This window comes from Melanerpes formicivorus, unplaced genomic scaffold (genome assembly GCF_026170545.1).
Source record: "Melanerpes formicivorus ecotype bairdi unplaced genomic scaffold, bMelFor1.0.p_v2 SCAF_5, whole genome shotgun sequence".
Classification (NCBI taxonomy): Eukaryota; Metazoa; Chordata; class Aves; order Piciformes; family Picidae; genus Melanerpes; species Melanerpes formicivorus.
The window spans coordinates 31,557,143-31,570,601 of NW_027142357.1; the positions used below are offsets into that span (position 1 = coordinate 31,557,143).

The 13,459-nt window shown below is 41.7% G+C and overlaps 1 protein-coding gene across 7 annotated transcripts in view; it reads left to right on the forward strand.

Annotated features, from left to right (window-relative positions):
- KALRN (kalirin RhoGEF kinase) overlaps positions 1 to 13,459 on the forward strand; it is a 556,957-nt gene that overhangs the window by 305,015 nt on the left and 238,483 nt on the right. The window lies entirely within an intron of this gene.

The window sequence follows — 13,459 nt, forward strand, 5'->3', positions numbered from 1 at the left end:
GAGGTGAGGAGGAGATTCTTCACCATGAGAGTGGTGAAGCCCTGGAATGGGTTGTCCAGGGAGGTGGTCGAGGCCCCATCCCTGGAGGTGTTTAAGAGCAGGCTGGATGAGGCTCTGGCCAGCTTGATCTAGTGTGGGGTGTCCCTGCCCATGGCAGGGGGGTTGGAACTAGGTGATCCTTGTGGTCCCTTCCAACCCTGACTGATACTATGATACTATGTTTGCTGTAAGGGCAACTAAACTTCCACTCTTTATGAAAATACAGCATATTATGTGGATAAGGTTTTGTTTGGTTTGGAGGCAATTGTTACAGGATGATGCGATTATTATTATTATTATTGTTATTTTTCCTCACAGCACAAGCAAGGAACATTAGTATGAAGCCAAAAGCTTGTATTTTTTTCCTTGAAGCTTGGTCATAGTACACATTCAAACATACATCCCATCTTTATTTGGAGAATGCAAAATAAAGAGAACATTTTATAAGTTCCTCCAGGGACTGAATAGCTGCTTGCTTTATTTTTTTTCCCCTTTATTTTGTTGTTGGGATTTTTGTTCTTTTTGTTTTCTTGTTTGTTTGCTGTGGTGTGTTTTGGTTGGTTGATTTGATTGGTTTTGCAAAGTACCTTATAGGCAGAAATTATCCAGTCTCAGCTCTGGCCATCAGACCAAGTTATAACATTTCAGGTTAGATTTGAAGCACACCCTATCAGAAATTGCTCTTCTGTAAAGGTACTTCTCCTTTAAGGTATTTCACATAAAATCCTAATTTATCTGTGTGAAGTAGAATGTGTCAAATTCTTTGTCTTCCCAAAGCAGGTTATTGCTCAAATATTTCTCTGTGGCATAAGACAAAAATGTTATTAGACTTTGCATTTCTTTCTCTGTAATACCCTTCCCACGTGCCAGCAACATTTAGTTTAAGATACTTCAGTAACATGGACATACCTCTTTCACTGTACCCTCAGGGGAAACTATTTCACTGTGTGATGGCAGCTACTGGCTATGTTTCATTTATTTCCTTTCCCTATATTCAATTTATATTTCTCTCAATCTCGCCCTCCCCCCTCCCCCCTATTTACATAACATCATAGAATCTTAGAATAGTTTTTGGTTGGAAGAGACCTTTAAAGGTCACCTAGTCCAACCCTTAGTGGTAAACAGGGACAGCTTCAACTAGATGAGGTTGCTCAGAGCCCTGTCCAACCTGTCTTGCCTATAATATAAATGCCAGAGAAGCAAATAAGGTAACAACCCTGAAATGTTAGCATGTTTTCTTCTATGTGCCTCTTAACCATGTTAATCATATTTGATTCTGCTAGCATGTGCTTATTTTACCAGTCCCTTAAATATCTTTTTTGATTCTTTACCTCTCCTTTGAGCAGTACTTTACTGGAAGTGTAGGAAACAAGAACAGATGAGAAAAGACAGGAAAATAATATGGTATTGACAATAGAGAGGAGAGCAAGCTGTGTCTGCATATGGAAGTGAAAAGCTCACTTAAGGCTTGCTGTACTGGATGATGTCATTTTGGAGATGCATCAGGGTTTAGGAACCTTACAGATGTGTAGCTGGCATGCATAGGTACCAGAGTAAGTCAGATAAAATTAAGTCACTTAACACTTTTCTAACCTCTTTGTCAGTCATCCTTCTACATCCTTCAACATATCTGTCTGTGAATAAACTTTAGACACATTTCCATTTACTTCATGAGGCCAAATTCAGAGCATGAATCTAGTTCAATGACCATGTGTTGAAACCAAGATGGGTGTTTGGGAGGAGGATAGAAGAAGTATAGTTATGCATGGGTATAGAACGTCTTAGGTTCCTCTGAATCTGATGTTTTAGCATCAGTGAGTGTCTCATTGTCCTGCCTGGACAATTGTGAACAGTCATGCTCAGTCCTGCATTCCAAGTATGAAGCTTATGGTGCCTCCCTATTAGAAATAACTGACACAAGTTGAACCTGGTTACTTTCCCCTTCTGGCTTTGACAGGACTAGTTTCCTCTGGTGCATTCACACCGGAATACCATTGCTGATTTATCAGGCCTGTCTGCAGTGTGACACTGGAATGTGGTGCTGGCAAATGGACATGGGGACATGCGCTGAGGGGAAGTGAAAGGAATCTCAGGCTTTATCTGAGGTCAAGGACTTGAAAATATAATACTCTCTGCTTTGGAAAGAGTAATAGCAAGGGTAAGAGGGGAGGCCATAAATATATCACACCTGGAGTTTTCCTGCAGAAGCTTCTAGTGAGGTCAATTTTGTGGTTGGGAAATAAATCTCCTCCCCACTCTGATTATGAGCATTTTATATTCTGTGCACTCCCTTCTTGGTGCTTAACTCTTTAGAGTTGTTTGGTAATTATTTCTAACTTAAGTTTAATGATTTGTCACCTTTCTGAAGGCATATCTTTGTCATAGCTAGGGTGGATAACCAGCTTATTCTCACTATATGCATGTGCTGAAATCCTGAAACAAACTGATGAATTCACCCTTCCCCTCATCAGAATGTTAACCACTGGCATGAAGGACAATAGAGTTGTGTTTGCTTTTCATGAAGAAAAAAAACCCCACAACCAACCACCAGCAATAAAAAGACAAAACAACAATAAAAATCAAAAGCCAAAAGCAGAAGAAGGAAAGTGTAGTACTGACATACCTGGTGAGATAAACAGCATTTGCTTTTGGTTATTCTCTGAAAACAAACAAGCAACAACAACACCAAAACCCCAAACCAAACAAACAAAACCCAAACAAAAACCCACTTAACCTGCCATACAGTAAAAGTTTATTCTCCAACATCTACTTTCTTTAGTTTCAGATATATTTATTCCTATCTCCTACTGTGCCAGGAAGGTATTTGCAAAGGTCAGATGAAAAGCAATTTTCCTGAGTTTTCTTGATGTTTTCAGCAGTGGGCAAAACATTCATGTTTTTGAATGCGTGTAAAGAAAAGCCGTCTATCTGGGATTGCTGTGCTGAGAAATGCTCTGATTGACTGACCTGCCAAGGCACTAGATTGAGAGGTGGAACGTGCTCCCCCTATCTCTCATTAGAAACGCCACAGATTTATATATCTGGATGTAATGATTCAGTCAGGCATGGCCCAAATAGATCCCAGTCCTGCATACAGCTGTGGTCAGAAATGTCAGTGATTCCAGAGTGCTGCATTGTGGGCAAGAGGAAATATAATTTGGAGTCCCTCTTTCTCTCCTAACTGCTGTTTAGACAATACTCTGGTGCATTTCTAACTGTATTTATTCTACATGGAATGCACAGGTGAAAAATGTGTGGATTTGTTTTACAAAGCCGGAGCGCCTGGGAGGGAGGTTGCTGTCTGGTATATACCTGTGACTGTTTCTTAGCCAGTGCTGATACTGTTCATAGGCTGCCACCCTGAAAATGCCAACCTTAGGCACAGTGCTTACCACATAGTGAAACTGAACGCTCAGGTATTGCTGCTGAGGTAGGTATCAAGATGCCACTCTGGATGTAGCTGCAGTGTTCCTGCAATGACAGCATCTTTGCTTGCCTTCAATTACTTTGTGCAAGTCAGATAAGCATAGTTCAGCCAGTGATGACTGTAAATGCAAACATAATTTCATTTTAGACCCTCTGACTTTTCATTATTTGGGCTTTTACCCTGAAAAGCATTGCGCTTTCCAATTGTAAAATTCTGTTAACTGACTTTGATTCCCAAAATCTCCCAACACTGTTCTGTTCTGTTCTGTTCTATTCTATTCTATTCTATTCTACACTACTGAGTTGAGCTGGCACGTGATGAAACCCCTTCTCCTATTCTCTGTATATGAAGAGAGGGGCCCAAGATCAGTCTCCTCCCTTCTAGTACTGCTGGCAGTCAAAGGTTAAGGACATTCTCCTCACAAAGAGCGTCAATGGATTTGTACTGGTGCAAAATTAAGAAAGATACCGGGAGAACTGTTCCCTTGCACAGTGCTGCCACAGGGCTGAGTGGTTTTGCATGCAGGACGATGTGAAACAAACATTTCTGTAGGCTTTCTGCATTTCTGATCTTTTCCCTGAGACATGCCGTTAAGAGTCCCGCATTTTTGGCACTCGAGTGCCCATCAGTACGTGTTTCCACCTGCAGATGGCACTCGCAATGCACTGCAAGAGCCTTTGCCACTGCTGGTAAGCAGGGTTGATGTTCTAATCCAAACTAACCAAACATTGTCTCCAAGTGAAATGAAGCAGAAGTGAAAGCTGGCTCACACGCTCTCCCCTTGGTGTTCTCCAACCCCTGCCAAAACCCACGTTGCTCAAGGTCACTCAGAAAAATAACCCTATTATTTCTTTTTTTAAAAGCAAAGCTGAGCAGCCTGTGCTTTAACGCAAGGTGGTACTTGTCATCTGTGTTTATGGGATAGGCTGCTCTCCGATCTGCAGAGCTGCTTTAAAGGCTCTTGGGCCACATTATAGCTCACAGCTACAACGGAGGTTTTTTTTATTTACTAGCTGTATGTGCATTTGCATGCAATAACTGGTGTATTTTTCATGGTCATCCAAAGGCACTGATGTTTACAAGGTAAAATGTCATAACTCCAGCATGCAACAAAGCACAAATTCTGAATGGCCTTAGTTCAAAATGTGTGGACTTGTCTCTCATTAAAAAAAGCAACTCAGTAAGAAGGTTGACTGCAGGCTGAGTTGCAGCCATTAAAGTTTATGGGGCTTTTGTCTATGTCCAGTTCAAGCCCTCTGACTAAAACAATCTTGATTTGGGTACCTGGCTGCATCCTGCATTTCTGACATGGAAGGTTTTACAGGATCAGTTTTGCCCAAGTATTTATGCAATAGAGTAGGCTATTCTTGAATTATTACAAAGAAGGAGAGACAGACAACATGTGAGCAAAAGTGCTGAGCTTTGAAGTATGCCATTTGGGAAGCTGTTCAGTTTTCCTAGTTTAATGTTATCTATGCTTGCATTCCTCCAAGACAGCTTTTGGTAGATGGTGATTAAACACCTGAACACTGGCTTTGAACTGTCAAAGTTAACCTTATGTGTACATATATGGTTCTTCTAAGATTCACCTCTTCTTTTTGTTCTTCTCAGTGAGGTAAATGTATTTTCTGCAAGGGAAAGATTTCAGAGGAGACTTTGTCCAAGGGCCTGTATCATCCCCTAGAAATCAAAGATCAGGGAATTTATGCCTCAGTGTTCCTGTCTAGAGTATTCCTTTCCTCCATTGTGCTGTTACTAAACTGCTGTCAGTTCAGAGTTGTCAAAAAGCTCTTGGAGATAAGAACTTTAAAGTGTAAATACAGTGGAAAATATGATTATATTGTTTGTCATGTGAAATAGCCTGTTGATTCATTAATAAATCCTGCAGGTATTTTGGTCCCACATAATTTTGCTTGAACTGCTTTAAAACTAAGTGAGGTAATGGAATAGCCAGGCCAAAGCTGAACTGCAAGCAGCTACTTGTTTGGCCTTCAGGATAAAAACCTAGTGCTTTCCCATAGAAATTTCAGCTCTGTTGGATGTCATTGTTCTAATGTTTGGCATGAAGTTCAAAACTGATGTAAAACAGCTAGGCATAAATTGGGAGCCCATGCTGATAATGAGCACTTATGGAGCATTGTCCCAGGGTGATTTTCTTTTTACTATTATTACTATTATGGTGTTTAACATTTGTGGGACCTACCTGGTTGTCGAAGGTATGCTGGAATTTTCCCTTTGGATTGAGTGACTAAAAAACTATGTGGGGCCAAACCAAGGAGAAAGCAATTAAACCTGGTAAGATGCATGCTTGAAGTGAGAAAAAGTAACTGCAGCTTCAATAATGTCATATCTTTAAAAAACTAACAAAAACGTGCAAAAGGCAACAAAAAATTAGCCCTGCTCTTATCTTCATCATCCTCTGCATGGTGATTAGCAAGCTCTTAAGCTATTATCTTCGGTTTCCTGTTCATTTATTTAAATGTACTCACTTTTAGAGGGAGAGGAAAAAATGCCCATTGACAGCAGATTACACAAGCCTTTGTATTGTGGTAGGAACTTTGTTTTCCAGAACTCTTTGTTTCTTCTCCTGGCCGGCAGCAGGCTGCACTGGGCAGTCACAGGCAGCAGAGAAAAGTTGAACAGCCGGTATATGGGCTGTCTGTGAAGGTTAGGGACTTGTGGATGTAAAAACTTCTAACAGCACAGCTGAAGGGTCACGTAGTTTAGCATGGAAGCAGTACTATAACTTTTTGCATGAAGTCCAGCAGATTCTGGATGACTCAGGACATAATGACATTGCAAGTGGAGAGACATTGAAACTGCTCTGCACAGCCTGAGCTAGGAACCAGAGAGGCTGGGAAAGGCTGAGTGGTATTGCTGCACTAGCTGTAATGCTATGGGGACTCAGCTGCCAGACCTAAGTCAGAAGCAGGCCATGTTGGACATTCTTTCCCTGAGGAAGTGTGATACTCTGCAGAGTATGCTGCGGGTATCAGTGCTGTGCTCCACTGCATGATATAGACATACCCATGGAGACTTCATTAGCAAGGCCTGCTGAAAGAGCATTTTGGCTAATCTTCTGAAAGCAATGCAATTGAACTGGTGGCTGTTTGTACTTCATGATTTAGTGGTAAGGGGTAACCTGTTTTTAGAGAGACCCTGTAACAGCACACAAATATTCCTGGCAATCACATGAAGAGCTGTGCTTGTTGTGCTGTGTCTCTGAGTTTGCATTTCATTGTATTTCTCCTCAAGCTTGAGGTGATTTTCTTCACCAAATCACATGACAGCTGGATCTTTTCATTAGACTGCCTGCAGCATGATTCACAATCTAAATACTCCATATAAAATCTCAAGGCTTGGCAGCACAATGCATTTCTGACAACTGCCAGAAGCTAGCTTGCTATCACTGGTTTATTTGGGTAGGTTTATTTTTGTGCCTTTAAAATAGGTTCCTTTAATTTGCCTGTAAATGCATTATGCTGTTCCAATGGCAGACTGGGAGATGATGAAGCTATTTTAAAAAATGTAATTGTAATTCTAGAGGTTCTGGAAAATGGAATTTCTATTCTCTGGAGGATTTTTGTATCAGAAGAAACAGGCAGAATTTCCTATAGAAAATTAAAAATCCTAGAATTTGGAGGGTCTTTTAAGGCCATAAATTTCTTAAGGAGAACTTTGGAACACTAATGTGTTGCATAACATGCAAACTAAAAGCACATTTAATATGGTAGTGGTGACTGAGCTGAATAAAAATATATCTGAAACACAAGGGGCATTTACCACTGACAGTTTCTGTGAAACATATCCACATAGCTGAAGCACCACTCTTTTAACTGACCTGTGTGTATTAATGAAAACCATTGTCAGCTAAAGGTTTTTGATCCTCTGTGATAATTTTTCTTCGTAGTCTTCTTATTGGCAGGTCAGTGGGTTATCAAACCTACCTATTGATCCAAGAAGATTAAATGCAGCAAAGTCCAAACCTCATTTGTAGTGGTGGTAGACTAGTGCTCTTCAATTCAATGTCTTGTAGCTATGTAGCAATTCAAAGTCTTGTGTTGTACTGTGTCCAGTTCTGGGCCCCTCAGTTTAAGAAGGACATCGAAACACTTGAACATGTCCAGAGAAGGGCAACAAGGCTGGGGAGAGGCCTTGAGCACAAGTCCTATGAGGAGAGGCTGAGGGAGCTGGGATTGTTTAGCCTGGAGAAGAGGAGGTTCAGGGGAGACCTTACTGCTCTCTACAACTACCTGAGGGGTGGTTGTAGCCGGGAGGGGGTTGGTCTCTTCTCCCAGGCAACCAGCACCAGAACAAGAGGACACAGTCTCAAGCTGCACCAGGGGAAGTTTAGGCTCGAGGTGAGGAGAAAGTTCTTCACCGAGCGAGTCATTCGTCATTGGAATGTGCTGCCCAGGGAGGTGGTGAAGTCGCTGTCCCTGGAGGTGTTCAAGAAGAGGTTGGATGTGGCACTTGGTGCCATGGTCTAGTCATGAGGTCTGTGTTGATAGGTTGGACTCGATGATCCTCGAGGTCTCTTCCAATCTTAGTTATATTGTGATACTGTGATACTATTGATGGTGGTGCGGGCTGAGGAGTAGAAAAGTGACAGTATGAACCTGATCAGAGTTTTTAATCTCTGATTTTGTGACAGAGCAGTAGAAGGAGCTGCCCAGGGCTGTATGGTGTCCTGTGGGCCAGCCAGCAGTGTGACTAGGAGAACAGCGCAACATTAGGCACAATTGTCTTGTGGCACTGCTGCAAGTCACGAATATGTTGCTTTGCAGACATCTGGTAAAGGAAATTTCATGTACAGTAACCTAATGTCAGAGAGATTTGTATTCCAAAAAAGCAGAATAATTTTCAAGGAAAGATTTTAGGTATTGGTTATCACTGTGCAAATGTTCTGGGAATAGACTAACTGGGTCCAATTGAGCACTCTGCTGCACAGGATTTAGAACAAATCATGCTTCCATTTCCATAGAAATTACTAACAATTAACTTGTGCTTAAGAATGGAGAGCTCAGTTCAACAGCTCTACGCTGCAGAGAAGCTACTTGGCAATGTGGTTGTCCCCCTCTGCTTTTCTTATTGCATGGTCCCTAATTATTGAGGCGAAGGATGTCCTCTTCTTCCCACATCAGGCATTTGGATTGTTGAAACCCACGTTTGCATTATGAGCCTATTGCAAATGTCTTTATGGATTATATGGAAATAAAAAGTATTCAACATTTTACAGCACATAAATCTATTTTAAAATTTATTTCCCTGGGACAGAGTTCATATCTCCATTTCCCCCCCATATAGAAACAGGGCAACATCAGTGGATTTATAGGGATCTTCTGTAATTAGATGTGTGTGAACAGGGACAAAAATCCTAGTATGTATATAAATAATTCACTTGTTGATTGATTGCATATAATCTAGCCATTAATATTGCCCTTGGTAACTGAGGTATGTGGGTCTGGCTTTGCATAACCAAGCCCCAAGAAAACACTGGTTTGTGTCACTATGGAAATGGCAAATAATTTGAGGCATTTAGGCATCTTTGTTTAGCATCTGGTTCAGAGCACAACTATATGCAAACATGCAGGTTCCTCGTCCTTGCTGAAGAGAATTCTATGATTGACATGAGAAAAGCAAACAGAATCGACCTTCTCATGTCACTCCACTTACATGGAAGCTTGTGTGGGGAGAAAGGAATTGCAGAATTTTTGAGAAGTCAGGAGCTGAGACAGGAGGTGTTTAAGAGCTGTCAGTGAGTATGTGCACATTTGTCTAGCATCATTGCCTGCGCTAGTATGCAGCCAATACTACAGACAACATGTGCCCAAAATAATGACACTGTGTCCTGTTAGCATTATTTTTAATATTCATTATTAGTAATCACTATTAATAACGTTTTGTTCAATGGATAAGATGTTTGTGTTGGGGTTTTCTTCTGTGCAGTGTAGGTAACCTCTGACATTAGTGAGGTCACATCTATGCAGCAAAGTACTTGAGTACTGTGCCCAGTTCTGGGCCCCTCAGTTTAAGAAGGATATCGAGACACTTGAACGTGTCCAGAGAAGGGCAACAAGGCTGGGGAGAGGCCTTGAGCACAAGCCCTATGAGGAGAGGTTGAGGGAGCTGGGATTGTTTAGCCTGGAGAAGAGGAGGCTCAGGGGTGACCTCATTGCTGTCTACAACCACCTGAAAGGTGATTGTAGCCAGGAAGGGGTTGGTCTCTTCTCCCAGGCTACCAGCACCAGAACAAGAGGACACAGTCTCAAGCTGTGCCAGGGGAAGTTTAGGCTCGAGGTGAGGAGAAAGTTCTTCACCGAGCGAGTTGTTCGTCATTGGAATGTGCTGCCCAGGGAGGTGGTGAAGTCGCTGTCCCTGGAGGCGTTCAAGAGGAGGTTGGATGTGGCACTTGGTGCCATGGTCTAGTCATGAGGTCTGTGTTTATAGGTTGGACTCGATGATCCTCAAGGTCTCTTCCAACCTTAGTGATACTGTGATACTGTGAAATGGAGAGCAGAGCCTGCCTTTCCCTCCCCTGGAGTAGTACTGGGGCTCAGTGTGGGAGTGCACAGTGTAAAAGGGCGTTTGTGACTCATTAATATAAAGGAAAGCACAACCTTCACTTTAAATGTGTCAACCTGAGAGTTGAAGTGAATGCATTGAGTGTTTGGTGAAATGAAGGGGGGTTCTGCATGGAGAGAAGAGATGGCTGAGAGCGTGAATTTTTGGCAGCTGGCTCCTTGTTGTTTTGCCTGTGGTCAGGATTTATATTGATGACCAGAACTTGGATTTGTCAGCACCCACACAAAGTTGAGTGCAGGAAGTACTTGAAATGTGCACCCAGGTCCAAGAGGCCTGGTACAATTTTAGTGTTACTTTCTGTTGTCTTCTGGGGTTTTAGGCTTAAGTGCTCCCTAGTGGAATACTCTTTAAAATCACCAGTAGCTATTTGCTCCCACCACAAATGCAGCTCAATCAAATTCTGCCAGTCAGAAATACATTCAAACCATTCCTCCTTTCTTAAAAGTAACCATTTCTGACTCATTTCACAGGGTGGCAAACTGTCCCTCCCAGTTCAAGGCCCTTTCCTGCAGGATTCGTAGTTTAATCTGTGCCAAAGCCTAGTTTGTCAGTGCACACCAAGCGATGGGCTCCTTTCCCACTTTGCTCCTCTGTCAGGCACTGAAAACCAAATGAGGGAGAAGAAGCCTCACAGCACAGCCATGGCTGCGCAGCCAGGCTGAAATACCAGGCGACACACCAGAGTGTGTGCTTGCCCATGGGACTGGTAACTGGGTCACTAGGGCATTTAATCACTGTGACTTTAGTTTTCATATAGTCACATGTAAATGTGGGACAGGAAAAAAAGAAGGTACTTCAGAGCACAGAACAGAATCTGATTGTGTGCTAGGATAGGAACACAAAATAAGGAGATTATTTAGGGATGAGAATGGTGAAGGGAGTGTGAAGTGCTGCTTGGACCTGCTGGGCATTCCTCCAGGGGTGGGGGCATATGCCCAAATCTACTGCTTGGGATTTGGCACAAAGCTGGGACTTTGGAATAGCAGGGAAAGAGAGATCAAAGGACAACTCGAAGAGAATTTCTCTGATCTTTGTTTTTGTCTCATATTACGTCCAGTCTTGTCCTTTGTGGGCCTGATTTGGGATTTTTGGAGAAAGGGGGATTACACAGGGATTTGGAAGTATTTGGCAACATTAAATAAAGAATACACTAGAAAGCTCTCAGGATTTTTTTATAGTAAAAAAAAAAAAGAAAGGCAGATGTTGACTGTAGAGGCAGTATCTCATCTGCCTGCAATATTCTTGGAGATCCACTCCATGCCAAAAATCAGTACATTTTATCGCAGAAAGATTTCTGATGGGAATACTGTTCTGTACCAGATCTCTCATTGTAAGTCATCATTCACATATTTTTATCTCAAATTATGTGTGGCCACTTAATAAGAGCCAGGAGTAAGAAAATGTTATCTTTCTAAATCTCTGTTGTGATTACAGATAACCTGAATTGAATTTCACACAGTAGAACACATTTTTTAAATGCACTCCATATGAATGCTTTCAGACCAACATGAAAAATGTTCATTCCTGTCTGGAAATTTCCTGAAGTATATGAATAAGTCTGGTGTAAAAATAAATACAAAGGAAAAAAAGAGGTTTATTGATTCCAGGGTAGTGAAAACCTCTTTTGTGTTTCCTCATTATAAATATGCAGTACCTCTCACTAGCTGTTACAGAAGATTTTGATCTTTTAAAGTTGTAGGACAGATGAAGCCCCTTGTCCATTTTGCTTTGGTGGCACCTGTGAAGAACTAATTTGATGGGTGATCTGTACAGACAGTTCACATGTCAGGGAAATAACAGTGGCTAAAAATGGGTTTATAAATCTAATAAGATTCAGAGAATGGTTTCTACTCATTTGGAACAAATTCCAATGCGTAAACCACGTCAGAGAGCTGAATTAATGTTGACAGTGGATAGACTCTGAATCCAAAGAGACCATCTTTCTGACCTGCTCCTAAGAACTCTGTGCTGGAACAGGAGATGAAGTAAAAAGTTATTTCAAGTTTAACTGAAGATGAGGAGGATGCTTTATTCTTGTAGACATCAGGAAGGCATTCACCATTACAGAATCACAGAATGTTAGGGACTGGAAGGGACCTTGAAAGACTATCCAGTCCAACCCCCTTGCCAGAGCAGGATCACTTAGAGCAGATCACACAGGAACATATCCAAGGAGATTTTGAATACCTCCAGAGAAGGAGACTCCACAACCCCCCTGGGGCAGCCTGTTCCAGTGTTCTGTTACCCTTACAGTGAAAAAACCCAACTTCCTCATGTGTACATGGAACTTCCTATGCCTCACCTTCCATGATTGTTACGTGATGCACATCCAGTATGTGGAGGACGTTGTGCTCTTGACTGCCTGGTCTCTATTTGGCTGTGTAGGAATTCTTAAGCTGAAAGCTCTGAAGAACTTGGGTCAAAGTTTTGCTGAATTTTCTTCTGTTGAACATTATCTCATTTGATAAAGTCTCCTGTCACTCAAAATGCTCTTCAAGAAAGGTGTTATAACCTGTCTCTGCATTAATGGAAATAAAGGCATATCTGAGTTGGGGTAGTGGCTTTGGGGGAAATGGGGAGAAGAAAGGCTTTGCTGTCTTATTTAAAGCAGGTTTCATAAAACCCCAGACACTAGAAACAAAGCCAGGCAGCTTGCAGAATTCACATCCTTATAGGTTTATTTCTGCATCTGTTTTCAAGGCAGCAGCATTGCCAGTTGGTACTGAATTTTCCCAGGGCTACTGACAGACCAAAAGCCTTTTAATACTGTTGTCACTATGTCTTTGAAATCTGCAAACTGTGAGCATGATATTAAACCCAGAATACCTAAAGTTACTTCAGGAGACAGGTAGGACTTGATAAAGCTGTTGTGGTTGCACTTGTGCCTGCAGGGCTCAGAAAAGATGTGAGCTGAGCTGAGACGGGAAAAAACACTGTGCCCTCCCAGGTTGCTGCTCACCTTCGAGCTGTCACACATTTGTTTCTCCACTCACCTTTTCTTTCCCACTATCATAAAGAAGTTGTAGTGCTTTGCTGTGAACTATCTGAGCATGTTGATGATATTTATCATTTGAGAAGCTTTCAAAATGCTGCATTTTCCTCCTGACAGTTTGCCTTCTTGTGTTCCCTTGTAATTCTCACAGAAGAAGATGTTTTCCTCCCCTCTTCTGAGTTTCAAAGGCTCAGGTGCTTTACAGTCACTTAAGCAGCTGTCATTCATACACTCTGCTAGTCACCCAATCATCAAATAAATGTGCAGTGATAATACAGGTTTACTGGTACACTCACTGTGCTGCATAACACTAACCAGTACCAAATTATAGTAATATTTTGCCTTAAAAACATTTTGGTTTCATGTTTGATACCAGAACTACTATATAATGGCATCTCAGTCTGTTATGTTTTCTC